The sequence below is a fragment of the Genypterus blacodes genome, unplaced genomic scaffold (genome assembly GCF_046128005.1).
Source record: "Genypterus blacodes isolate CSIRO-AG114 ecotype Tasmania unplaced genomic scaffold, CSIRO-AGI_Gbla_v1 ptg000076l_1, whole genome shotgun sequence".
Classification (NCBI taxonomy): Eukaryota; Metazoa; Chordata; class Actinopteri; order Ophidiiformes; family Ophidiidae; genus Genypterus; species Genypterus blacodes.
In genome coordinates this window covers 3,666,754-3,692,434 of record NW_027466885.1, presented here as the reverse complement: position 1 = coordinate 3,692,434, position 25,681 = coordinate 3,666,754, and the positions used below count along the sequence as shown (strand labels likewise).

The 25,681-nt window shown below is 44.4% G+C and overlaps 1 protein-coding gene across 1 annotated transcript in view; it reads left to right on the top strand.

Moving 5' to 3' along the window:
• The first annotated feature begins 16,563 nt into the window (after nucleotides 1–16,563).
• The window catches only part of LOC143006715 (cadherin-6-like), a 107,182-nt gene continuing 98,064 nt past the window's right edge, over nucleotides 16,564–25,681 (top strand). Inside the window, exon 1 of the mRNA XM_076157957.1 lies at nucleotides 16,564–16,817. The gene's annotated coding sequence lies outside the window, so the exon portion shown is untranslated. The remainder of the gene's footprint in view (nucleotides 16,818–25,681) is intronic.

The following is a 25,681-nucleotide window of genomic DNA, read 5'->3' as shown; positions in this document are numbered from 1 at the left end:
ACAGAACGCAGCTAATGACCAGCAGATGGATGTGACAGAATGAGGATGATGCACAGAAAAGAGTAAAAGAGAATAAATCCCCAAACTAACCAGATGTAGAAACAGTGGCAGTAACACAGGGGGCGTTCACGTTTTACCAGCTTGTTTATGATCTAACCGAGCGGCTGGAGGGGCGGTGACGAGTGGGCGTTTAACCCCTTCCATCTGGGCTTTAACCCCCCCATATCCTGTGCTGATGTGAAGCTCTGTGCCAGCCTTGACATCGTTATTATCATCCATCATCATCATCATCATAGTTCACACACAATCTGGTGATGAACACATAAACATTCTGCCAGAGGAAAGTTAGTGCCTGGACGTGATGATCGCAACTCTGATGAATTCTGTTCAGGTCGTGATCGTATCTGTGAGAGTCGCTGGTCAAAATGTTATTGTTTGTTACAGAAATGGATAAGTACTATTTTTATGTACCAATTATCATATTTAGTGCACTTTTGTTGTCATAGTTTCATGATGAGCTACCCTCGAAATGGAAATATTCTACTTTTCACTGCACTACATTGATGTGATCACCATAGTTACTTGACATCTTAAGACTTCAGGTTCAACATAGATAAACTCATAAAATGTTGGCAGTTGCTGTTCGACTTTCATACGATATCGAACGTGATGTCATCAGACCCAACTCATTTTAAGCCTAATCAGGTGGCGTTTGAGGTAGAAGTGTCATCAATGTAAACGTGGATATCGTCACCATACAGTATGTCAGGAATTTTGATTGGAGGAATTTTCTATGGAGTGTGGAATATTGTTCTCGTGTCTTCTATCACCACTGGGCTGTTAGTCTGATTACTAGAACAAGGGGGAGGGGGAGGAGGGGGGGTTGCAGCGTTAGTGGAAATATTGCAATAAAGAGAGAGAGAGAGAGAGAGAGAGAGAACATTATGACAGACGAACGGATGCTCCCCCTATTGGAATTCAGGACATGGATGGCGAACACATCCGAGGGGAAAAAAGTAGAACAATGAGCCGGTGCATCCTTTTATTAGAGCTAAGAATGTCTAGAAATTTAAGACTGCCATATTTTTAGAACCCCATCAACCTGGCCTTTATATAGCTCGGTGAAATAGGCCTCCATGTTGCGTTGGAGATTGAGCTCGACTCATCCCGGGCTGCTTTTTGTGAACAGTTAGTCTCAGGGGGAGGACGTTCAGCAAGAGTAAATGTATGTGCTACATCACTGAATCTTATTTAGATTGATAGAAGCTGCTCAGCCTGTCAGCCGCTCAACGTGCGCATGTGAACAAAATGATGAAGATTACCTCCATGGAAGGTAACAACACACACACACAGAAAAAGAAGCAATTTGCCTGGGTGTGGTTGTTTATAATCCTTTACGGACATCTGGAACAGAAACACACCAGAGAGTTAAATGTGTGCTGTGTTTCTAACATGCGAGAGGCAGAAAGAAGCATCATAAAGACATGCGTGCAAGAAAATACAAACTAAAGGAGCCTTGTTTTGTTTTCGCCCTGCACAATTTTGCAAAATGACAAAACCGCCTGGATGCTGCAGGATCCAGGAAGCAATGTGAAGTGTGTCGGCATCACAATTAGTATTAGAACACAGGCACAATAGCTGAACATTTAAGAGTAGTTATCTTGTAAGTATTATGGTTAAAAATCATTTTCCCTGGATGAAAATCAAATATCCACCTTAAAACACGATCTGAAGAAGCTCACAAAGATAGAAATGGACAAATACAGAATCCAAGGCCTCGGTGACCCCCACCTGCTGGCTTTCACCCCGGGGTGCTCGTTAATCACCCTTTTAGGTCTGTCAGCCAGTGGGTGGGCCTATTACGCTTTTAACGCTGGCACCTTTGTTCCTTCACACAGCGCTGCCATTCAGCCTCTCCTGTGTCCCGCACCAGCCCCACCTCAGCACAGAGCACGAGTCATAATGAATAAGTAAACAAAGAGAGGTGGATTGTGCGAGGCGTCATGACAGCTCCCGGCGCCGGTGGCAAGATAAGGCGGGTTGACGTCGCTCAGTGAAACCTCCCGTCCCGGTGAGAGATCCGGATCCACCGCCGTAACGGGCTGAGCTCTTGTCAGGTCTCATATGAATCCAGGTCTGAATGCCTTTGAATGGACCCCTATGGATCCATAGTTCAGTTGGATACAATATTGTTCACTGTTGCCTCAGTAATTGTTTTCCTCTGACCTTTGACCCTGGAACGTCTGTATTTGTTTGTGGATCTCTCTTCTATAGTATCTTCTGGAAGCTACCTCACATCAGCTTCTATTTTGAGGTGCAAACTTCTGTCCTTGGTTGCATAAGTGTCCAGTAGAATCCATTACATGACATGAAAGTGCTCGTTGTGTGATGTGCTTTGGAGTAGAACCTGCAAACGCTCTGTAACGACCGTATGCTGCATTATTATCATGGGTTAAAATGAAGCAGGTGCTCAGGAGTTTGTAAACGATAATAAACGGGAGTAAACTATTAACCTAATTGACCAATTGAGTAAATGATCAATAAATGTAATGATAGCGACAATTAGAGGCTAGCATGTCGGCAGCAACCATCTGTTCAGTGCAAAGCAGCGTGACCTTGTGCTGTTGTGTGAAGGTTACAGCTTTATAAGCTCAGTCTGATGTTGTGGTTCGTCTCTCATTACTCGTTCCCGCTGCTCGTTTTATATTCCTCACCTTTTAAATTGCAGATGTGCGGAAACACGGCGTTCCTGATTTTGCTAATTATCTTAAACAAACTGTGGCCAACATTCTGATGAAACAATTTGCACGTACTGATCATCAAAGTAGACCCAGATCATTCATTTATGGAAAAAGACTACATCATGAATTCATAATCCCAAATTTGGATCTCAAAATTTACTGGTCTCCATTGCAGACAAGAATAAGAATTTTATATTGATATTCTGTATCTCATTTCCAATTTATTTCACTCTCTGAAAGCATGATTTTGGCTTTTATTTACCAATTAAAAAGCTGTAGTTGAGAGAATAATTTCCCCGACAGGATGTTACAATTTTGCTGGTGAAAATCTGGACATGAAGCGTGAAAAATAGATCACAAGACTGTTAAGTGTGGGGAAATGTTCTAGAATCAAGTGAAGAAAAGCACATCAAAAAACTAAATCATATATACAACATAGATTTATTATTAGTACTTCAACTATTACGTATTATTCAAAAATTTGGATTTGGGAAATGCATGTACAGTTGCTGTATGACTTCATGAACCTCATTCCGAGTGGCTCTGTTGATGAAAAGGACGTCTGCAGTTTTAATCCTGAGTGAGTCGCGGTTCATCTTGATTTATGTTTCTGTTTACAGGCAGTTTGAGATTAACGTCAGTCAACAATCCCAACTGCTTATGGTTCTGATCAGCTAAAGCCACTAAATCATAACTAAAATTCCCCCAATGAGACAAGCAAGCCAGCATTTGGATTTGAGGAGCTGATCGTGATGATTCTTATGTATTTTAACCTTCTGGAAAATATGAAAATAAGCAGTTTTAAGGCCCTCAGCACCTCCTGAGGTCAAAATGACTGCACCTTGTTTGGGATTACCTGTTTCAGATTCCCATCAGAGAGAGACGGGGTGATGTGACATGGTGTGAGCTTTGACATAACACAGTCTTTGCTTTTGGTTGATAGATCCATTAGAGGCAGAGCAGAGGCAGTGATGAATTTCCAGGTGTATTAGATGAAGATTAGCAGCACGTGGTGTAGTGTAAATGTCAAGCAGAGCCCTGTAGCAGGCTTGCAGTGTCTCCCCATGGAAGTGCTGATAAAGTGATACATGTAATAAAACATGCAATGTAATAGAACAGCTCTCCCACAAGGGACGCGTTTTTGTCTTACGTTTTTGCCTGCTTGAGGAAAATTATTGCAGAATTGTGACCTAAAATTTACCAGATTGGAAACCCAGATTCTGAGTATTCTCAGTATTCTTAGATTTATGCAGGTTGAGAGCCCACGGGAGTATTGCAGACTCACATTGACACATGATGAACACATGACTTCATGGTGTTAAATCATCATTAGCAGTCTTGATGTAAACGCATCATTCAGTCAGACAATGGCACTGACGTGTTTGGAAGGGAATGAAGAGGAACGGCAGAACAGAAGGAGTTCACACTTAGTAAAAAGACGAAACTCTCACAAACTGACAGAATGAAACAGGCAGATGGAGCCGTAAATCAAGCAGGATTAATTAAAAACAGTTCCTCATTCATTTGGATACGGGACCTGAGGAGCCCCAGGTTGTGACTGATGTCTTGACTTTTAATTGCTCACAGCAAAAAGCAAACTCTTACATTGAGAACATCTTATCCCCAAACCTCTTTCAACCATCATCCTCTTTTACCAGGCACTCAACCTTTATGCTCAGCCTCGTAGCCATAAATATGCCCGATTATACCTGAGATCTTGAGCATTACCGTTATTACGACTGAAAGTAATCAAAGACTGAACCAAAACAAACATGCTTTCTGTTGGTAATCGTCATCTTTGTCACAAAAGCTCTTAGGGTTGAGAATGCAGGCAGCCTGCAGTAATGCGTCTGAATCATTGATGATGGGTTGCATGCCTAATGGACGGAGACGACACTTCGCTACGTGAAAACCTCGCAACCCTAAAAGAGATTTCCCCTTAGTTTACCCAGAGGTCACCTGTCCGGTCCTTTGACAAGGCCGTTTGATCAAACAAGAGAAACACACATAAAAGATTGTTACGTGAGCGCTGCGGGCTGTGTGGGAATAATGTGTGTTTTGATGTGAACAGACAAGATGTCGTAAATTTCTCTGTGCGGAAATCTCGACTTTATGCTAATGCTTTAAATACAGCTACAAGATGAGTGGACTTCTCCTGAAAACGTCTTATTATGCTGCTTGAGGAGGATGTGCTTTGTGGTTAGAGACGGGGGTCACGCTGCTGTTGCTGGGTGGTTGCTTTGCTATTTGTTGTGTTCTGGTGGTTGCTATGGTGTTAGATAAAGGGGAGTTTCTTGTTGGTGTGTTCTGGATGGTTGCTTGGGTGTTGGTAGGTGGTTGCTGTGGTACTCTGCTGCTGGTATTGATATCCTGGATTTCCTTTCATCATTCATTCATTTTACTACTTCTACTACAACAACAACAATAATTATATTAATAAGATAAATTAATACAGGTGAATTCAATGTGTTTGAGATTAGATGCATACAGTGTTGTGTAAAGCTCTGCAGTCTCTTTCCCAGTTCAGCTATTGATGCATTATACATCATGAGACCAGCTGAGACACAGAATGTTCCTCCCAGTTAATAAAGTGAAGAACAAGCTTTGCACATTTCCAAATGTGAGCTATGGACTGAGACAGGGTCACTTCACAAAGCCTTTGTAAAGTGAACTTATCTCATGTCCTCATTACACCTCTTTCATCACCCTTCTACTCTGCTACACACACTGTATATTACTGGTGAAAAATGGAAGAGAATCGGACAAAAAGCAAAGAGGAAACAAAGATAAAGGTTAACATTCGTCTAATTGTAATTAACCTCTGATGTTAGACCTTAATTATGTTATTTTTCCTTTTAACTGAATCTGTTTTTCATTTGTCCCTTATTAAGCTGCACTGTACCAAAAATAGAAAAAGAGGCAGAATTGTTGCTTGTGAAAACAAATAATCAAAACCTTGAAAATGAAATTACCAAAGCAAATTTTTATTTCAGCACTTACATTGTTTACTTTTTGGGGGGGAGAAAAATAAGTTTTAAAAAAAGTAATCAACATACAAGACCTTCAGTGCAGCGTCACAGTGTCATCATCAGAGCCTGAAAATGCCTCACAAGCGCCGACATGATGAGATCATTCACAACCTTCACTTAAACAGGGGCCACATTTGCTTCTTATTTCTGACACTTTCACACATAGAACTTGTAATGTAGTATTTGTTGTCTCTGGGGTATTTACTTTTTGCAGGATGCAATGATTTGCGTTTTTCCGCCATCTTGTTCATCATTAAAGGACACACAGTCTGACACCTGTGCAGTAGGCATGAAAGCTCCTGCCTTTACAAACCCACTATGAGGGGCGTGTACATGTCACTCAACACATACACACTTAATTACGCCCCTGACACGAATGGCTCAGAATTGTAGGAGGAATGCCGACTTCAACATAACAAGGAAAAACTTTCTGGCTAACCAGGACTGATAGAGCTCGAAACATCTGTCAGCGTTCCCCTAAGACACCTTCATACACCCAAAATTAAATACACACGCACGCGCACGCACACACATAAGAAATGAAGTCAGATTGATTGTCGTGCACGTAAAAGCCAGGAGGAGATAATTGGAGTGAAGAACTTTTCGGTTCAACCTATTGCTAGTTTTTCACATCTTTTGTGGTAAGTAGTCCGTTACCATGGTGTAGCCGTGTCGTGACATCAACACGTCTACCTGATGGAAATAGATGTTGTATTTTTACATGATTCCAATTAAATGAACAACTTCAAGTGGTAAAGTAATGTAGTAACGTAGCAAAGCTTAATGGGCTCCTGTGCCAGATTTACAGCAAACACAGAATTCAAAATGTGTTTGGGTTTAATGAGGAATGACATTTAATATACCTTAACATATTTATTTTCTTCTTGCTTGTTCGCTATGCAGCAATACAAAATCATTATCTTCCCATTCTTTTCAATCCATCCATCCATCATCCATCCATCCATCCATTATCCATCTATCATCCATCCATCCATTATCCATCCATCCATCCATCCATCCATCCATCCATCCATCCATCCATCCATCATCCATCTATCATCCATCCATCCATTATCCATCCATTATCCATCCATCCATCCATCCATCCATCCACCATCCATCCATCTATCCATCCATCCATCCATCCATCCATCCATGAGGCATTCATTAAACATGGAGTTCTGACAGAGCATCACCTGCCCTCAAACTTCCATATCAAGCTCCCCGTTTGAAAGTTATAAAGGAATAGGGAGTGACTTTAACATTACAATATACTCCACTTTTTATAGATGATCTTTTAATGGATTTCTTGAGCAGTTTCTGATTGTTTGATCAGCAGTTTGATATTTACACATTCTCCAGCTGGAGGTCTTCAGAAAATGAACAGGACTTTACTGGTGGAGTCCAAACTGTTCTTTCAAGGGAAAAGGCAACAAAAAAAGACATTTGTGTGTGTGTGTGTGTGTGTGTGTGTGTGTGTGTGTGTGTGTGTGTGTCTGCGCCTGTGGCTTAGTAGCACAAAGAAAAGCTCTGGTGTGATATCTCCAGTGTGTGAATGCTGCTGCTGGACAGAACTATTAAAGTCTTTGTTATGACACCACGCAGCACTGTTTATCACTTAATTAACATGTTCCTCACTTCTTCCCCTTTTTTTGTACCAGTCTATTAAAGGTGATGTGTCTGATTGTGTGAAACAATAAAGGAGGAAATAACCCTCAGAAGTACCTAGGACGAGGACGTTTTATATCCGCTGAGAGAGTTCTGGTCACTGTCTGAGTGAGAGGACTTCACCTGTGACCTCACCACTTTAGGACGTTCCCCTTCTTTCTCCGCCGTTTACTTTCCGCCACCACCTTCGGCTCAGCGCCACACGACACCACCAATTAAAAGTTGTCTTTTCCCACTTCCTGTTTTCCTCCACCCTGCTGTGTGACTGGTGGAGCCACTAATTCAGATCTAATCTGAAGGTTGCTCGGGGAGAGGCTGAGATAATGACAATATGTTTGCGCTGGGTAGCATAGGAGTGTGTGCACTAACATAATTATTTGCATGTGTTTTGTTTAGGTAGACGCTGCCTGCTGTTCTGCACAGATGTCCGTCAACAGCTGCCAAAGTCTTTGAATGTATGAATGGAAATTTTGTTATCTATCAAGAAAACTCACCAAAGTAGTTTTCCATTCGATGAAGCAGTCACAAATGGACCTGCCTCACATGGAGTGTCGGGGTATCGAGTAGTTGAAAGTTGAAACCAGTCTGTGTTGATGAAGTGGTTATTAACAGTTACAATACAAACTGGTAAATGTGGCCCATGGCTACCGGCTTGTTTGTTTTCTCTCCTTGTTTTTGGGACGTGACCTCATGACCTTCACTATTCTAATATGGGCCTTAAAGCACATTTGCCTACAAAGCCACATAAAAGCAGCGAGTGAAAATTGGTTTTAAGTGATTTTGTCCTTTTGAGAAAACACCTTAGTGTATTTTCCAGTTTTAAAACAAAAATCTGTGTTATCATTTAGGCTGGATATGTGTAAAATGGCAAAGACTTGAGCGCTCACTTCATAAAGGAGATGAACACAAACTCCATTTGGGCAAATCTGCATCAATCAGGTTCGATGGCTCACTCTTTATCTGCTAAGTGCAATTTTATTTGACTAAAATCCAACTTTTCCCAGTTCTAAGTGAGGGAGCTGCGGCGTCGCTGAGGTGTAACAGGGTCAAAGTCATCTACATGTGTCACAGCTCTGTGGCGTTTAGAATCCACTCAGCTGTAACCACACAGGAAACAGAGAACAGCATAAAAACGGGCGGCGGTTTGCCTCTGCTTCCTGTGCCGTGTCTCCGGCTCGCACTGGACACTGGGTCAGTGTCAGCTGTCAGTGTCGGGATGAGAGCAGGAATGCTAATGGACCCTCACCGCACTGCATCTCCCTCCTGTTTGTCTGGGAAGAGGCCAAGCTATTAACTTCGCTTTAGTAGTGGAGCTCAGCAGCTGACTGTGGTCGCCCGCGGCCTGAGTCTTTATAAAAAGACGGACGGGCCGCCTTTGAGGAGCGCAGATCGGCCTTAACGCGTCTGTCAGCGTGCCGTCCCTCCCTCCTGCCTCTCAAACCTGCATAAATGCCAGCAGATTCCGCCGACATCTCCACTTCTAAACGTCAGCGGGTTCACAGGCTGAATGCCGCAGCAGCCTCGCTTATCGCCGCCGCAAAAACGTTTACGAGGCGGCGATAAGACCGAATGTGGTGGAGACCTTCTATGTGTTTCCACCACAGTTTGAGTCTTATCAGGAGTTAAGAAAACATCCTCCTATTTCTGTTCTTCTACCATAGCTAGAACTTTTAAGTGATTTTACAAAGATCCCGAATTTTCAGGCGGTTTTCAGACATTATATTTGTTGTGTTAAAGCCTCTGAAAGCTCCTCTACGTGTTGTGTTTTTAGAAATACGTTTATTTATTGTGTTTACCTGTGACATTTGTGTAAAGTCAGCGACCCCAACCTCCTCTCTCTCCCGCGCCTCCGCTCAGTGAGAGCGAGCCGGGGTTGTAATGTAAACTTGATGTCCCGCAGTAACATAAATAACATGCATTTGATTTCCAAGTGTAGGAATTATGTATAAACTGGGATCAAAGGAGAGAACTCGCCACCTCCTGCGCTGCTCCAGCTCCGGGGGAGACGTGAAGCCAAATATTTGAAGATGGAATTTAACTCTTTAATGAGTTTGCGATGTAAAGATTTCAAAGTTCATAGAAATGGACAACTTGATGTTTGATGCCTATAGAAATGCATGCGTTAAGTCAAACCCATATGTCCTGAAACCTGTATTTTGATTGGTCTTTCACCTCCCGGTTTGACACGCCCACTGGTGTAAATGTCGCTTGTTTACGTGAAGCTACATTCTGTGAGATGACGTGTAAAGTGTGAAGTGGTCAAAGACGCGTCAGAGCCCCGGCAGCAACGCTCAAGCAAACACGGAAAACTCAATTACAGAAAACGACGCTTCATGAGGATTTTAAAGCTCAGTCTTTCATTACCAGTGGAAATGTAGGATATGTTTACAACCAATCACTTTGAGGAATCTCGCTGAACTATAATCTGACAACAACAACAACAACCACTGCAAGATCGTTTATTCTCCATGAGCGCAATTAATCAAAAAGCAATTACGTTAGCGCGGGCCGGTGATGGATTAAGTGATTTTGACAATTTCTACGGCTGCTGAGGCAAAATCCCGCCGTCTGCCTCTGCTCGGAAATTCACGGAGGACGGGAACGGCGGGATAATTAGCCCAGAAGACGAGCAGGGGCCACTCTCGTCTGTGGCACCTTTCCAGAAGAGGCCCCCGGCGTCCCCTTCCAGCTTGGGTGCATTAAAGCAAACGTCTGTATAATCACGCCACACCACACACACCCTCCATGCTTTATTAGACCATAAACGTGCTGAATGAAGGCCCGACGCCTAATTAGGGAAGACCTCGCTCCTGTTTTTTCCAGCTCTCTCCCTCTTGTTCGCCCGCCTCACCTTGCTTTCCTGCTGCCGCCGTCTTTTCCTCTTCATCACTCACTCTCTGGCTCACTCAGCTCCTCTCGCCGCAGTGGGAGGCCCAGGCTGAATCCCTCTGGTGTTAACAAGTCGACTGGGCTTCAAACCGGCGCGCTGAGCGGATTGCACGGGAGGTAAATCTCCCCGCAGCCATTTCAGCCCTTTTCTGTGCGGTGCGACGCAGGTGGCGGTGGCGGAGCGAGCTGAGGGGGAGGGCGGTCGTGCAGAGAGGGGTCGTCAGTGTGGAACCCCTCGCTCAAAGAAGCAGCTTGAAAGGCCGCAGCTTCTGAAGGGTCAGGAGGTATCAGCCTGCATGAGGCTGTGGAGTAAAAGATGAAGAAGGAGAAGAAGAGGAGGGGAATCAACTGACAAACTAATAAGCAGGGGCGTCCAAACCGGATTAGCTGGTTTCGACATCACATGCTAAACTTTCAGCAAAACTCAATTACACGGTTAAAATGCAATATATAAGATGAAAAGTGCTGATCACATATTATTGCCATCTCAGGACAATGAGAACACGACCTCTCTCGCCTTCTGCAGCTTCCTGATGATATATCCAGTCGGCATATTTCACCATAATATCGTCAAATGAAAACTATGTAGACACAGTGATGCAACGCAGGTGGTGGCGGCGGCGGGCGAGCCGAGGGGGAAGGCAGTCGTGCGGAGAGACGTCCTCCGTCTCAGCAGATGGACCGTCGGTGCTGAGCGTGTAGAGGCGACGTTCAAAGGAAGCAGCTTGAAAGGCCGCGGCTTCCGAAGGGTCACGAGGTATCGGCCCGCACGAGACTACCGGGGTAAATGATGGGGAGAGAAACTGAGGAGCTGAGGAGAAACCACTCGCCTGGCCAAACTAATAAGAGAGCCAACATAGCACATGAGTGCATCGGTTAATAGCCTCAGCAGCTGAAGATAATAGGTGCAGTTTGTGGACCAGAGAACCTGAGATCCAGCAAAGGTCCCCGAGGTGCAGATGCACTGCGAAACCAGGACATTTAGCTGCGTCAACTCATCTCCTACCATTAATGTGCTAGAAATAGAATCGCTTTCACCTCTATTCCACATCTTCCTTTTGAATAGAGACTTGGTGTTTGTTTTGTTTGTGCGTTTTGATGATGATGAGCCACAGCGGAGTAATGATGAGTTATTTACGTCAACAAAATCACTCAACAAAGTAAATATCAATGTCATGTGAAACAGGTTTTAGGTTGTTTTAGCTCATAGATTTGGTTTTCTGGTATTAGTGGAGCTCAAAACCTATGACTATAACTTATAAAGGTGAGAATCTGCAATTTTACATACTGTGGTGGTGGGTTGCTAATGTTGTTGTCTTCTGAATGTGTTTTATGTGAGTAAGCGATGACTGAATACACCAGCAGTATGTCAGGGGTGTGTGTGTGTGAGAGAGAGAGAGAGAAAGAGAGAGATACTGAGGGAGAGAGAGAAGGAGGAAGAGAGAGAGAGAGAGAGAGAGAGAGAGAGAGCGCGGTCATGACACAGGACACTAGTTGCAGTTTATCCTGGCCCCATTCCTACAAGGAGGATGTGATTGGTTAATTGCTTTGATGGAGTGTGTGTGTCTGTGTGCGTGTGCGTGTGCGTGTGTGTGTGTATATGTGTGTGGACAAAGATTAATTATAGTGGCTTAAAACAAACATGTCATTATCACTTCTATGTATTTCAAGCACTGGGATCAGTTTTCAGTTGATTTAGGTTGAATATTTTACAGTGTGTGTTGAATGACGGTGCGTGTGTGTGTCCGTGCGTGCGTGTGTGTGTGTGTGTGTGTGTGCGTGTGCGTGTGTGTGTGTGTGAGATACGTAAACACGCTGGTGGGAAATTGCCATGTGCGCCTCTCCAGTCATTTATTTATAAAAGCCTCCTGGTTCATGGAAAAGGTTGGCAATTATCATTAGCAATTACCACTGAGCAAGTGCAGGCACCTCTGTCACTATGGCAGGGGGCACCAGATATGTTCTGGAGGTGAGAAAAAGGATCTCAGGAACGCACCCAGGGGCTCAGCTCACATCCCATAATGCAGCAGCAGCAGCAGTTTGAAGCACCGCTGGCTCGACTCCAGCGCATGGAGCTAAGCTGTCCGAGAAAAGCTCCAGTTTTTATCTGGCAAAAAAATCTCCTTCAGATTGGTGTTATTATTATCTCCTGGAGATAACGACTCCCCCCTGCATGAGAGGAGAAAGACTGAGGCTCATGCAGCAAGGGAGAGGAGAGGAGAGGAGAGGAAAGGAAGGTTCAGGCAGAGGGAGAATTATCGGCAACGGCAATAATGGGTCTGGACAAGTGAATGCATCACTGTGGTATCTGAGGTAACATCGGGCCGCGTTGACACTTTAGCTGCAGGTTAGCGGATGCTTCTGATGGTGCAGCCTTGGACAAATGGACCCACGTGTCCGCCCGCGTCCTCGGAGGAGGCAGGAGACGTCGTGCTGTTCTGTGAAAGCACGGAAGACGCCCCACAACACTGGTAATGACACAAGACAACCAGCACTGAGGCAAAGGCTGTAATTACACACACACACGCTCTCTCTCACACACACACACACACACACACACACACACAGCTTGCTCCTGCCACACACACGCATTTATCTCCAGCCCAACACAGATGGAGAAAAATGAAACGAGGGTTCGAAAAAATGTTGGAGGTCTTGTTTAGGGAAGATTCAGTGGAGGAAGATAATCTCATCACGCTGCACATGCACGAGATTATCACACCGCTTTCATGATAATTAGTCTTAATTAATCCCAGTTAAGTATTCTGCTTATTGTGCAGCTCGAGCCGAGTAGAGAGAAGTCGGCAAATTGGATTGGAACTATTGAACTTAGTGTTGTTTGAGTTGTTTTGCAGTTTGCCGGTTGTTTGTTTTGTGCCACTGTGCTCAAAAAGCTGCTGACTCCAGTCCGGATCAGGACTGTGAACACCATGCAAACCCAGACCTCAGGCCGACCCAAGTTGCACCCCATTTAGTTTAAAGCAAAGGAAACTACTCATACAGGAATCCTTGTTGTGTACATTAGTTCTGGAGTTTTGCAGTTTAAATATCTCTCACTTCACACTTAAAGACCCATTTCCTTTCCCAGCCTCAGTCTTCGCTGCTAAATCAAGACGCACTGAGCAAACGGAATGTTCCAGATTTATCACTGCGGCTCTCTTAAGAAAAAAAGAAATTATAAAGCAATGTTGAGTGACAGAATGAGCTCAGTAGAACAGGAAATATGTGGCCAGTGTTAAAGCTGGTGTGATAGTGTTTCTCCCTTCAGGCTTATTAAACAGTTAAAGCTCCTTTATCAGACCGGAGAAACAGCAAAGACCTTTAAGATTCATATATTACACACCTTTTTACACACACACACATCTTAAAATAGCAAATATGTGTGAAACGGGTGAAAACTGATCCGTCGGGTCTGCTTTTGCTTTGTGTGTGTGTGCGTGTGTGTGCCTGCGTGTGTGATTCTGCGTTATATGGACGCACCTTTTGCATAGAATACAGGATGTGCTTGTTTTTCTGGATATAAGCCGATTCGCTGAATGCAAACTAACACACTGACATATGTTTGTGTATGTATGTGTGTGTGTGTGTGTGAGGTCAGGGCTGCAGCCGTCATCGTCCTCCCCTCAGCGTTATTGTTCAGGTGGTCAGATAAGTGTTAGTGTTCCTCTCTGCAGTGCCGCGCTGCGCCGTGTAATTATCTTTTGCCAGGATAATCAGCGGTGCTAAAAGGTGATGGATGGCGAGGGAGCGTTTCGCAATAACCCGAGCCGGCAGTCCTCTGATAAAACCAACCACTCAGCCAGACACTTTTGAATTTGTGATATATCTCACTGCTACCAAATCAAAAAACGCAGAGCAATTACACGTCTTAGCGAGTGTTCTAATTAGAAAACACAAGCGTTTAAAAAAGTAGCGTTGTGATTGAAAACGTATATCTCGCTCGTTAAATACTTGTCACAGCCGTTTTTTTTTTACTGCATCCAGAGTACCCGTGTCCTCTAAACTCTTACTCCAAACTGTACTGAGCAGCATCTGTTCAGTTCTTAAGCACATAAATAATAGGCTCTATAAATATTGCCACCGCGAGGTACGATTTCATCATTTCTGCTGAATCTGATTTGGGTTGAAAAATGGTCTGCATTTGCATTTAAGGCATTTAGCTGACGCTCTGGTTCGGCGCGGCTCGCAGTGAGTGAGCAGGCGGGGAGCCGCAGTCTGTTTCAAGGACACGTTGGCAGGATGCGGGGATGCTGCTGAACATATTGTGTGTTGGAAGGAGCAAATCTGTGACCTCTCTGCTCTCCAACTACCAAACCATGCACACATGATGGACTGTGAGGGTACAGAGGCTGTATTTTATCATTATTTAAGAACAATAAACTAATATGTTAACATGAATCACCGCTCAACTTCTCCCTTACGAACTGCGTGTGTTACCAGCTCAGCAGCCCATAGTATTGACCTTTATGGATCCATGAAGACAGGTTAAAGCCGCTAAAAGCTCCTCTAAATGAAGTTTAGTTACAACAAATTTCCTCACTGTTGCCTCAGAAAGTGCTTTCCTCTGACCTTTGACCCTGAAACGTCTCTACTCTTTCAAGAATCTCTATCTTATTGTAGCTTCCGGGTGCCGTCTCGCTTCAGTCAGCCGTTTCCTTCCAGCTTAAGGCAGCAACCTCCGCCTCATCTTAAAACTTTGATAATGTTCGACTTGTATTCTCGACTTTATCGCGCTATAAAAATGCACTAAAAGATCCAAAAAGTACAATATGTCTGCTTTATGACTTGAACATCCACAAATGCATTTAATGAGTCCCTGTGAGATGGGAGTTAGTAAGTCTTTGAAATTGTAACATTTTCATGAATCTGCACACATTTTACCATCTAAAAATCATCACATACACACAGTGAGGTAAAACTGCCTCAAACTGCAAGTAAAAATCATAAAACTGCTGAATATGGAAATACTTCAGCCAAGCAGAAGTGCTTAAATATTAATCTGGGTAGTGTACTTGAGTACGTAGATGTACTTGGCTAAGCCTGGCTGCAGCCTTTCCCACGTGGACCCATACGTTCCCCTTAGCTGTTCATTTCTGCAACTAAAGTTAATTGTTAATATTTCTCCCTGAGGTGTGCGGCCTCCTTTTGCTCTTTTGGCTTCCATAGACTATTAAATTTTAAAAACAGATTATATTCCTAGAAGTTATTCAAACCGAGCACCATCTTGGAGAAGAAAAAAAAAACAGGGAGCCCAGGTTCAGGCTTTCAGGCGGGATTTGTGAGTTATGATTAGATTCAAGGTGTGTGAAGTGGTACGTTCAGAGGACAATCACCGGGAGGTCACGGGGTCGGTTGAGCACAGTCACTACCAACCCCTGCTGATTGTTGTGGGGACCATCAACAAAGCTTGTTGGCTGAGAGGAGTTTGGCTACAGCTGATGTTCCCTCAGTCAGCAGCTGTCAACAGCCAGTAAGTATTTGTGCCTCCCTCCACACACACTGATGTGAGTGTGTTTCATTCAGAGCAGCTCCATCTGCTCACAGGAAAACACACCACACAATGACTCCTACTTTTTCAACTTAAAACACATTTTTTGTTATTTTATTCTTTATGTTTTAACGGGACCGGCACATAATTAAAGGAAAACTGGACCGGTTTGCTTCCAGCTCATTTGCATGTGTTTCCCCTGAGCAGGTAGACAGAAAACAACCACAAACTACCTCAAACAAAAACAAAAACAGCACAATCGATGCAAACCAACAGTATAATAACTAGAAATACGCCAGAGGAATCAACTCAAGGCCATAATATCACAGATGTTTGAGCCAAAGCTTGAGTCTGACTCCACTTCTTATCCAGCTCCAGATCTCACAGGCAACTGACTCAGCACTTTCCATCTTCTTTACCTCTTCCAGCTCTTCCCAGGTAGGACAACATTTGATGATTTATTCCTAATCATAAATATGTGCAGTTTTGGGATTAAAGCTTTTCATAAATCAGTTTGGAGCGAGTTAAACTAAGCTAACGCTAACCCCGGTAACAGTTTTAGTAATTTTATTCTCTCAACGCAATAACCCCCTCACACATTCATGCTCACAGGATATCAATGAAGTCCCGATAACTAAAACGTGTGGATAATAAATGCCAATAAAGTTATATGTGTGTGAAAAAAGTATATGGCCAGTAACGTGCAGTTAGCTCAATCAGCTAATCGATCACCCCTGTCACGCACAGGTGTTTTGAGTTGACGACTTTCCGCCCAAACGAGCCTCTGCAGACACAAACAATAACATGTTTTTCAGAGTTTGGATGTGTTTGCTGAGCTGTATTGCGTCCTGATGGGAAGGTGCTGGACCAGTTTGAGGGAGAAATGATCAACAGTGCCGGAGTGGAAAGCGTCTAACGGAACACTCAGCGTGTTTGGAGGTAAAGGTTTCCACCCGTGAACCGGACTAACAGCAGCACACGGACGCGGATCACAGTGAATCGGTGAGCAGTCTGACCTTTTGTTATGTTTGCTGTATCGTAGAAAATCGTTTTGCTGTGAATATCAGTGGAAACACTAGTTTTACACTTGCCTGTGTTGTTGTGTGGGCGGCTAAATGTCACTTTGGGACAAAGGTTGCCACATGACCCACACTGTTGCCATCAAAGAAGCTTCAAACCCCATTTGTCCCGCAGGCTCCACGTGGATGAGCTCCTTGTTCATGACATTCACATGCAACATCCTATGATTTCCATGTTGCTTGATGTGCATTAATCACAGACTCCTATCCTCTGTTTGTACTCTGACACCTGGCAGCAGAGCTCTTAAATGGCAAACGTGCTGTCTACTTCACAACATAACAAGTTGTAACCTAAAGGCAGCAGGGAGGAGGGATGTATGGGAAGCAGAAAATTGGAATCTTGGGTAAATTGATGGTGCAGAGCAGCAATACATGACCCAGATCTGAGATCCATTCATTTGCAGTCAATAGAAGACAAATCGACATATGACTGCACGCCTCCCTGGCCTGAGCTTGCTGCTTGATGAGAGATAGGTGTGTGTGTGTGTGTGTGTGTGTGTGTGTGTTGGGGAGGGGGGGCAGCATCTATTGAAGCTCTCTTTTTGTTCCCAGGTTGTTTTTGATTCATGATACATAATCACAGCTTTCTCACTTATTGTGTTCACTCAGCAAAACAGTGGAATGCTATGTAAGGCGAAAAACCCAAGCAGCTGCTCACAACTGTCAGCTGCTAAAATGCAACAAAGATGCAAAGATTGAATCCTCTCAGAGTGTGTGGAGGAAGTGTAGAGTTTTTAGAAACATCTCAGTAACCTGGGGGCCTTCTGGGTAAAAACACGGCCTGTACATCAGTGACAGGCGTGGCGGTGGCGTTGTCTTGCATTCCCAGCGCAGGGGGATCGAGTCCTTACTGTCGTGTCTGTGAGTCAAACTGACCGCTCGAGTCGATGTGACAGGTGAAGCATCACACCTGAAGTCCTTCACACTTGTTGGCATTGTTGGTCGTTATTGTTATTGGCATTTTAAATGTTATCATGACATCAACAGTGCCTTAAAAGTCAATGGCCTCCTCTGTCCTCCCTCTGGTGTCTTCAGGTCCACTAGTCACAGTCATGATTGTCCCGTGGTGTTGGAGCTTGTCAGACGGCTCTTTGTGTTCCTCTGCGCTCGTTCCCGGCTTAACTGCTCCGGTTTTTATTCTCCTTGCTGTTATTTGTTTATTGGCTGTGAAGCACTTTGTTTCCTCTGTCTGTGAAAGGTGCGAAGTAAATAAACTTTACTTACTTACTTCACCACATAAACTTTACTTGTGCTTCTGGGATGCTCGGTAACGGACTACACCAGCTCAGAAATGAGTCCTGCCCAAACTGTAGGCAGAGGGGAAAAAAAGGGTAAAAATACATAAACAAGCGAGTGTTTTTAAAGAAAGTTCTGTGTTGCACCCAGATTGGCCTCATTTCTGATGAAACACTCTTTGTTGTGCTGTGTCATGTGTTCAGCATCTCATCCTGCGTCAGCGTGAGAAGCCGGCAGCACATTAGTGTTTTTTATGGGCGTTTTGCTCTGTGGTTGATTCAGACAAAACAAAAAAGCGAATAAAGCCAGAGTTAAAATGGAGGGAGTGAGATCTGAAGAGGGAGGGACAGAGCCAGAGCGAGACTCGTGGAGCGAGGAAGAGTCGGAGGAGGGCCGATACCTCAGACGAGGTTGCCCACACCTCATTAGTGCCTGCTTTCAGCCCAGCTGATGTTCACTGCCTACTGAATTATACATCCTCCACTAATTTGGGAAGGATTTAATATTGTATCTGCTTTATCTCTATCAAAAAACTGCGGGCGTTTCATAATTTATTTGTAAGAGCCCTCTAGTTATACCTTCTAAGCCTCAGCAGCAGGGGAAAGAACCCCAAAATCAGCTGAAATTTAAGTGTTGTGACCCACATGTATTTTCGTGCATCTTTAAAGGCTTAACAAGAAACACGTTCTCTCCCATTCTGTAACAATAAATTCTAAGATTTGCTCTAAGAGGAGTTAGTTTGATCTCTGACACAAGCAATTTTATCTTCTTTATTATCAACATTCTGATCTGAGTTGTTAAATGCTTTGTCTTCAGTGTCATTAGTGCCGTTTCACATTGTGCAAACTCCTCTGGAACTTCCTCCTGTGAGAGCAAACGTCGCTAAGTGGCGGCGTCCAATCTTCCCTGGCGTCACCCTGGGAGGCGTCTGTTCCAGGAAACTGTTGCTTCTTGCGTCTTTAAACATCCGGTGATGGCAGAGACAAAAGGATCGGAGCACATGTTGTAACTTTTGCCACGTGTAGCAATGATCTGAATGCAGATAAGGTGATGGTTGAAAGATTTGATGGGGATGTATAGCGATGGAGCAGTGTCAGTCAGATCTTTGTTTCGTGGCTCATCAGTTTGCTGTGAAGTCCCAGGCGCAGAAGGGAACCAGGAGGTCAGCAGGTCAGATCACTTCACAGCTGCAGTTTTTGAGCTACACACTTATCTGGAATGAAAATAAAAAAAGAAATACGCTTGCGGGTGCATTTGATTTAGTAGTATTTTCTATTTTACGCGTTCCTGAGGCCTTCAGACAGGAAACACAAAAATGCAACAAACCGGACAAAAAAAAAATCACTATTGCGTCACAAGTTGAAGCCTTAGCTGTGATTTATTCTCCACAAGCTTAAACGATTTAGAGTTGGAATACTTTTGGTTCTTATTACTTTACTGTGCCTCACACACAGAGATAAACCTGACCCTGACACACACATGCACACACACTTTCCCTCTGAGCCTCTGATGGATGGCTGGCATTATTTTTATCACTGTAACATAATCAGGCCGCGTGGCTCCTGTGTGTGTGGTGACTAAGCTCCGTTAACGTGACTATAAATACGGCCGTGTAATATCTGCCAGTGCACACGTGTAATCCATCAGCTGACATTAGAGGTCAAAGATCACTTACTGTATTAAACATGCATGACTTGTTGGTGACACTGGCGCTTGGCAGTCGTTCCTCACAGGAGTTGAATTGCACCGTTTGTCTTGAATACGTTTGGCTCCGTCAGTGGATCATTTAACTCTTTCAGGTCCTTGACTCAACCTGCATTCATGCACCTCGTTTAACTCTCTTTTATATGCAGATTTAATATTTGGCACAAAAAAAAACTGAAATATTAACTGAAGCCGCAGGGATTCGCAGGCGTCTTTCAACGCTAAACACCAAAGCGCTCGACTCTATTCAGCAGATCATATGGATTCAGCGCAATACTGTTGCATTTCTGCTTAAGCGGGAGCGGCACGGAAGCCTTTCATCTCCCCTCAAACTTCTCATTGTTACTCTGAAAAAAGCCGAGAGGAAGCGGAGAGTCTGAAGATTGCACCAGCCTGGAAAGACGTGTTCAATTTTTTTGGGAACCAAGCAAAAAATAAATAAAAAATCAGATCCCAAACCAATCAATCACACACGCGGGGAAAACTCTTGTGTGAGATTACCAGCTACAGTGCTAAACACACACACCCACACACACCCACGTACACACACAGCGCGGGAATCAGCAGAGTTCATCTGGGGCAGAATCACCTGGGGAATAACGGTCCCTCAGCTCATCAGAGTCCAGGGGAAAGTTGAGGGAGACTCCTCCAGCAAACAGCACCATCCAATATCCCCGACGTGTTGGGCTGTCTGTCTGCGCCACAGAAATCTCCAGATTAGATCAGACCAGATACCGGGACAGATCGCCCGCTAGGTGGGATTTCGGGGGCCTAATTTAAACCATTTCCATCATGGGAAGCGATTCTTTTGGAAGGCTGAAAGTGACACGGCGACCGACGTGACCCGTCATGCTTCCTGTTAAAGGCAGAGAGACGAGGAGTGTTTCACCACGTGGACGCGACGGCTCAAATCCTACACAGGCAGACATACCAGCGCCACATTGGGAAAATGCTGCAGTACAAATACAAAGTTCTGTGTGCAGATTTGTTAAAGGAAATGTACTTGAGCATCCAAAGGGAAAGTTCTCAATTTTAGTGAATTTAAGATAAGTGGGGAGAAAGTCAAGGAAATGAGAAGAGAAAGATAGAAGGGAAGTGAGGAAAGAAGATAGGAATGAAGCAGAGGAAGGAGTAGAGGTGTCTGAGAGGGAGAGAGGATTTTATAAGGGGCCGTCACTCTGTCACCGTTAAAGTCACATAGATGTAGTGACCCAGCAGCCATTGGCGTGTTTGACTCGACCAGCAGCTTTTCCTCTCTGCTGGTTTTCGCTAAGCAGCTGTAGGTGAGACGTTCCACAGATTGGAACGTAATCAGTTATAAGCTCCATATTGAACGGCTGCTTGATCACAACATGACAGTCAGTGTAATTTTCAGACGGCCCCCTTGCAGACAGCGCTGAGTTACAGCTGCAATATTTTCGCTCCCATCCAAACCCGCTAGTTGTAAGTGACATTTCCACGAAGGCTCTGGACGTTTTTATCGCTCCACATGTTCCGAGCTGTGGCAGGCCAGGATGAGGGACCTCTGAGGTAAACACTTTGGTCCTGGTATGGATTCTGTAACGGCATCTAACAAGTTCTGGGAAAGTAGCAGGGAAGTAAAGTTGTGTGTTTGGTGTCAGCTATCTGCGTGGTACCAATTTTCGGTACACAACTGAACGAGCGAACCAGGAATACACAGAATACCACAGAAAGTACTGCTGGGGCTGAAGGATGGAACATATTTGGTATTCTGATAAACTTATCAACTCCTCTCTCCTCCACATGGCTCTCCTCAGCGCTCCCTCCTTCAGAAATAATAAGGCAGCGAGCGTGTTTGTGAATTCCTGCCATGGAGAGACTCCAGGAGGAGCACTGAATTATGGGTACCCTGCCGAAGAATGAATCACATATTTCTAAAACTTCCCGCAGAGCGGTCTTCTCTCTCCGGGGCCGACCGACCGGAATTTGATTTATGTTTAATTTGTCTCTTTTTCTCTTTCTTGCACCTGACTCCCGGACAGTGACGAGGCCCCGCTGCAGCTGCCGCACCGTCCTCCAAAAGACGTGTGTGTGTGTGTGTAGAAGCTAAAATAACTCATTCGCCATACATTTCCAGCTATTACGTTGGATTTCATTTTCATTTTCGACAACTTTGGCAAAGTGGAAATGTGTTAAAGTTTGAGTGAACACCACCACAGATAACACTTAATAAACTGCAGCAGTAATGCATTATTTATCACAAAAAGGAAGGCAAGACAGAAGAAGGAAGGGAAGAATAGGTGGAAGGAAGGGAGGAAAGTAGAGAGGATGGAAGGAAGAGCGAAAAGGAGGAAGGAGGGGAGTTGGAAATGAAGGGAGGAAGGATATGAGGAAGGGAAATTGAGGGAGGAAAGGTGTGAAAGTAAGGTAGAATGGGAAGAAGGAAGTAAGGAATGGAAGAAGGTATGGTACAAAAAGATAGGAGGAAGGAAAGAAAGAAGAAAAGGTGAAAGGAAGGTCAAATGGAGAAAATGGCTTTTCTGTATTTCTTCCCTTCTCTTCATCTTCATCAGCCTGTGTTTCATCTCAAAGGATCACCGAGGACACATTCCTCTTTAAGGAGTTCTGATAAAGACAATAAAAATCAAATTGGAAGCAGTCAGAGCTCTTTGGTCCATAACACGGCACATTTTCCAGGTTTGTGTGGGACGCGAGCACATGTGCTGCCAGTCTGAAAACAAGGCTCCTTCAGACTCAGAACCCCGTCAGGCTGCCTCACCCGCAGGCACATGGCCTCCATATGGAGAAACCCCCACCAACGCCTCTCTGCGGTCCACCGCCCGCTCATCTGGAGCCAGAAAGGCTTTCATCATCTCGGCTGTGAGTGACGCGCGTGTTTTTACTGCGGCCGCACGCAACCGCGGCAACGCCACGCCACATCTGCTGAGGAAGCCATCGGTGTTTCTGCATGGATGCTGGTGGCAATAAATAGTTTTTAAAGTAGTGCGGTAATTTAGATCTCCCCCCCACCCCCTCTGACTCCAACCTCCCTCCCTCTCTCTCTTTCTGTTCCTCCTGCTCCCGCCATTATTCCTGTACTTTGATAAAACAGAGAACTTAGAGGTCATTTTGGCGAGGTCCAAAAATAGAAGCAGTCCAACTTCGCCAGCCGCCAGGTCTCTGTGGAGTCTGGTAGAAGTCTGAAGTGAATGTTGTAGAACTAAAATCATCTCTCTGTCTGTCTCTTTAGACAAAGCCAGAGGGGGAGAAGGAAAGAGAGAGAGCATTGGATTGTCCGCTGCAGTAGCTTTGTCTGACATGATGAACACAAAATCTTGACCTCAAATCGGTTGTAAAGCACTTAACGACGAGTTGTGACCTGACCTGTCCATCTTACATTAGTCTTGATTTGAGAAAATTGATGAATTGCGCCAACACAAGATTTAAAGTCGATATCGTGCTTTTCATTGGGCTAAGAAAAAGCATAAATGTAGTTCAACCTTGAGAGATGTTTGCTTGGCACAGAATTGCAATTTTGTTTGTACTCTACACAAAACCAACACTGTGCTAATAACCCTCTGATTTGTGGAAGTTACTTTGAATCGTAGCGATAGTAGGACCTGAAATGGGATCGGTGATGACATCATGGGTGGACGTGTATTATTCTGTCCCTGCAATGGTGCTGCAGGTACTGAACTTTTTGGGTGGAAAAGCAGCAGAGATGTGATTCATCCTGCCTGTCCTCTCCCTCTCTTGTTGGTGTTGTTGTGTGTGGGGGTGAAGTCTAATTTGTAATCTTTTGCTGAAATGAAGTCAGGATGCAAGCAAGGAACTGAAGGAATCTCGTATTTCCCACTCTGGATGGTTCCTAGATGTAGTTCTGAGAGATCCAGATCAGATGTGGCTAGAAACTGCACACGCTCTCATAACCCAGAGAGGGGCCAAATGGATCTGCGTTAGTCTGAAAATGTTCTGTGTGGAAGCTATAGGGTAAGACCGTAGGGTGCTACAGCGTACGGCAGACAGGAGACAAAGGAGGAGGAGCCGTTTGACTGGAGTCGTCAAGCAACTGGAGCGAGTGCAATTAAGCGGCGAGATGTTGGCGTCTTTCAAAGCGGATCCTAATGACAGACTGCAGCGAGCGCCGAGTGACTTTAAAGAGCCTCACATCAGCCGAGGAAATGGCAGAGGAGAGGAGAGGAAAGCTGAGGGGCTCGCTGAGAGCTGGAGTCGCCGTTCAGGCATTCGAGAAGCAGATACAAACTCGGAGAGAAAGGGACAACACCAGGGCGAAGAGAGTAAGGAGAGGAATCTGAAAAGGTTATTTGTGCGATTCAGTGTAATGAAATTAACATTTGGGTTTGAATGGAAATGGAGGTATAATAGGTTTAGAGCTGGATGGTAGCGAGGAGCCTCTGCCACAACAAAAGCCTGCAAGGACAGGCCGGGCCAGGTCGCTCCGGCTGCATTCATGCAAATGAAAAACTGCTGCAGCTTATTAAATTTCAAGGCCTTGTTTTGCCCTACATTCTCAAATGTCGCAGTCAATCTGAGGCCTGGGAGAAATTTCAACCTTGTGTGAGAATAAATCTTGCCTATCGGGTGGTCTGTGGGTGAAATATGCTCCTCTGTGTCGCAGCAGACGAGCCAATAAACAGTGTGGGGTTATGCAGACACCACTGATGGTTTATCATCAGCCATAAATCAATACTTTCTGTCGCCATGGACATAGAGGAAGGCTCTGTTTCAACGGACAGCTGGACTCCGTTGCTTATCAGCTCATTCTACCTGCACAAATGAATGAATGAAACCTATTTAGTACATGGAATCCAATGTAGATTGATACAAAAAGGAATGCAGAGTGAGAAGGTCAATCATTACAGCACAAACATTATTATAACATCATTTCTTTGCAGGATCACACTGATCAAGCAAAATCCAAGCTGTCTCCCTTTACATTGAAGCAATAGCGCATCTAAACCTTTTGCTGGCCTCATTGTCACTCCCCTCAAACAGCCTTGATTAATTAATCACATTTAATTATCTCTCTGTGTGATAGAAGCCTGGCAGAATGACCTCTGAACTCTGCTCTGCCCTCGTTTGCGAGTATCGTAAAGCTCCCCGCCTCTGTAGCCTCTCACAGCCAAGGCCAGGCGTGATGAAGACATGAATTAGAGCTCGTTGGTCCACAGACGTATTGTAGTATGATTGGATATTTATAAAGGAGGAGGCACAGTTTCTTTGTTCTCTGTTTTGCTTTGGACCGTACTTCTGACAGAAATTATTGATCGGCCAACATTTGCATATCCACTCGGAGTCGCCTCTTCTTCTTCATCTTGGGTTCTTCCTCCCGCAGCCTCGGCCTGATGCACATCGTTGCTTTAAACGACACATATTGGATTGCGGTAATTGTGTTTATTTGGGATGAATTATTAAGGAGGATCAGCCTCGGCTAATTGTGTCTCCATCTCTGCGTGAGGCGAACCGCTTCTTCGTCTTACTGACAACAACACAGAAGATACGCTTCCCTGTTTCTTCTTCTTTGGTATTTCCATCGAATGAAAACATTGAACAAATATGACGCGAACAGAGCGATGTCATGTAATGTCCCATCTGTTTCCGTAATCACACCATGGTGATTGTTTGTGGGAACGTGTTTGGCGTTGTTTTGTGCCCCAACAAATTCTGTGCAATTTCTGTGTTTCGGAACTTCTTGCCGGAGTTTTATTTGCTTGTTCTATTTGACTGATGGAGATAATGATGTTTTAGGCGTGAAAGGCTTATTTATGGCAACACAGAAGAGACAGATTTGGAATTAGATTTCAAAATCAAAGTAGAAGCCCCGAATCAGAAACTCCGAAAATCAGCAGCTTACAGGAAGTTGTG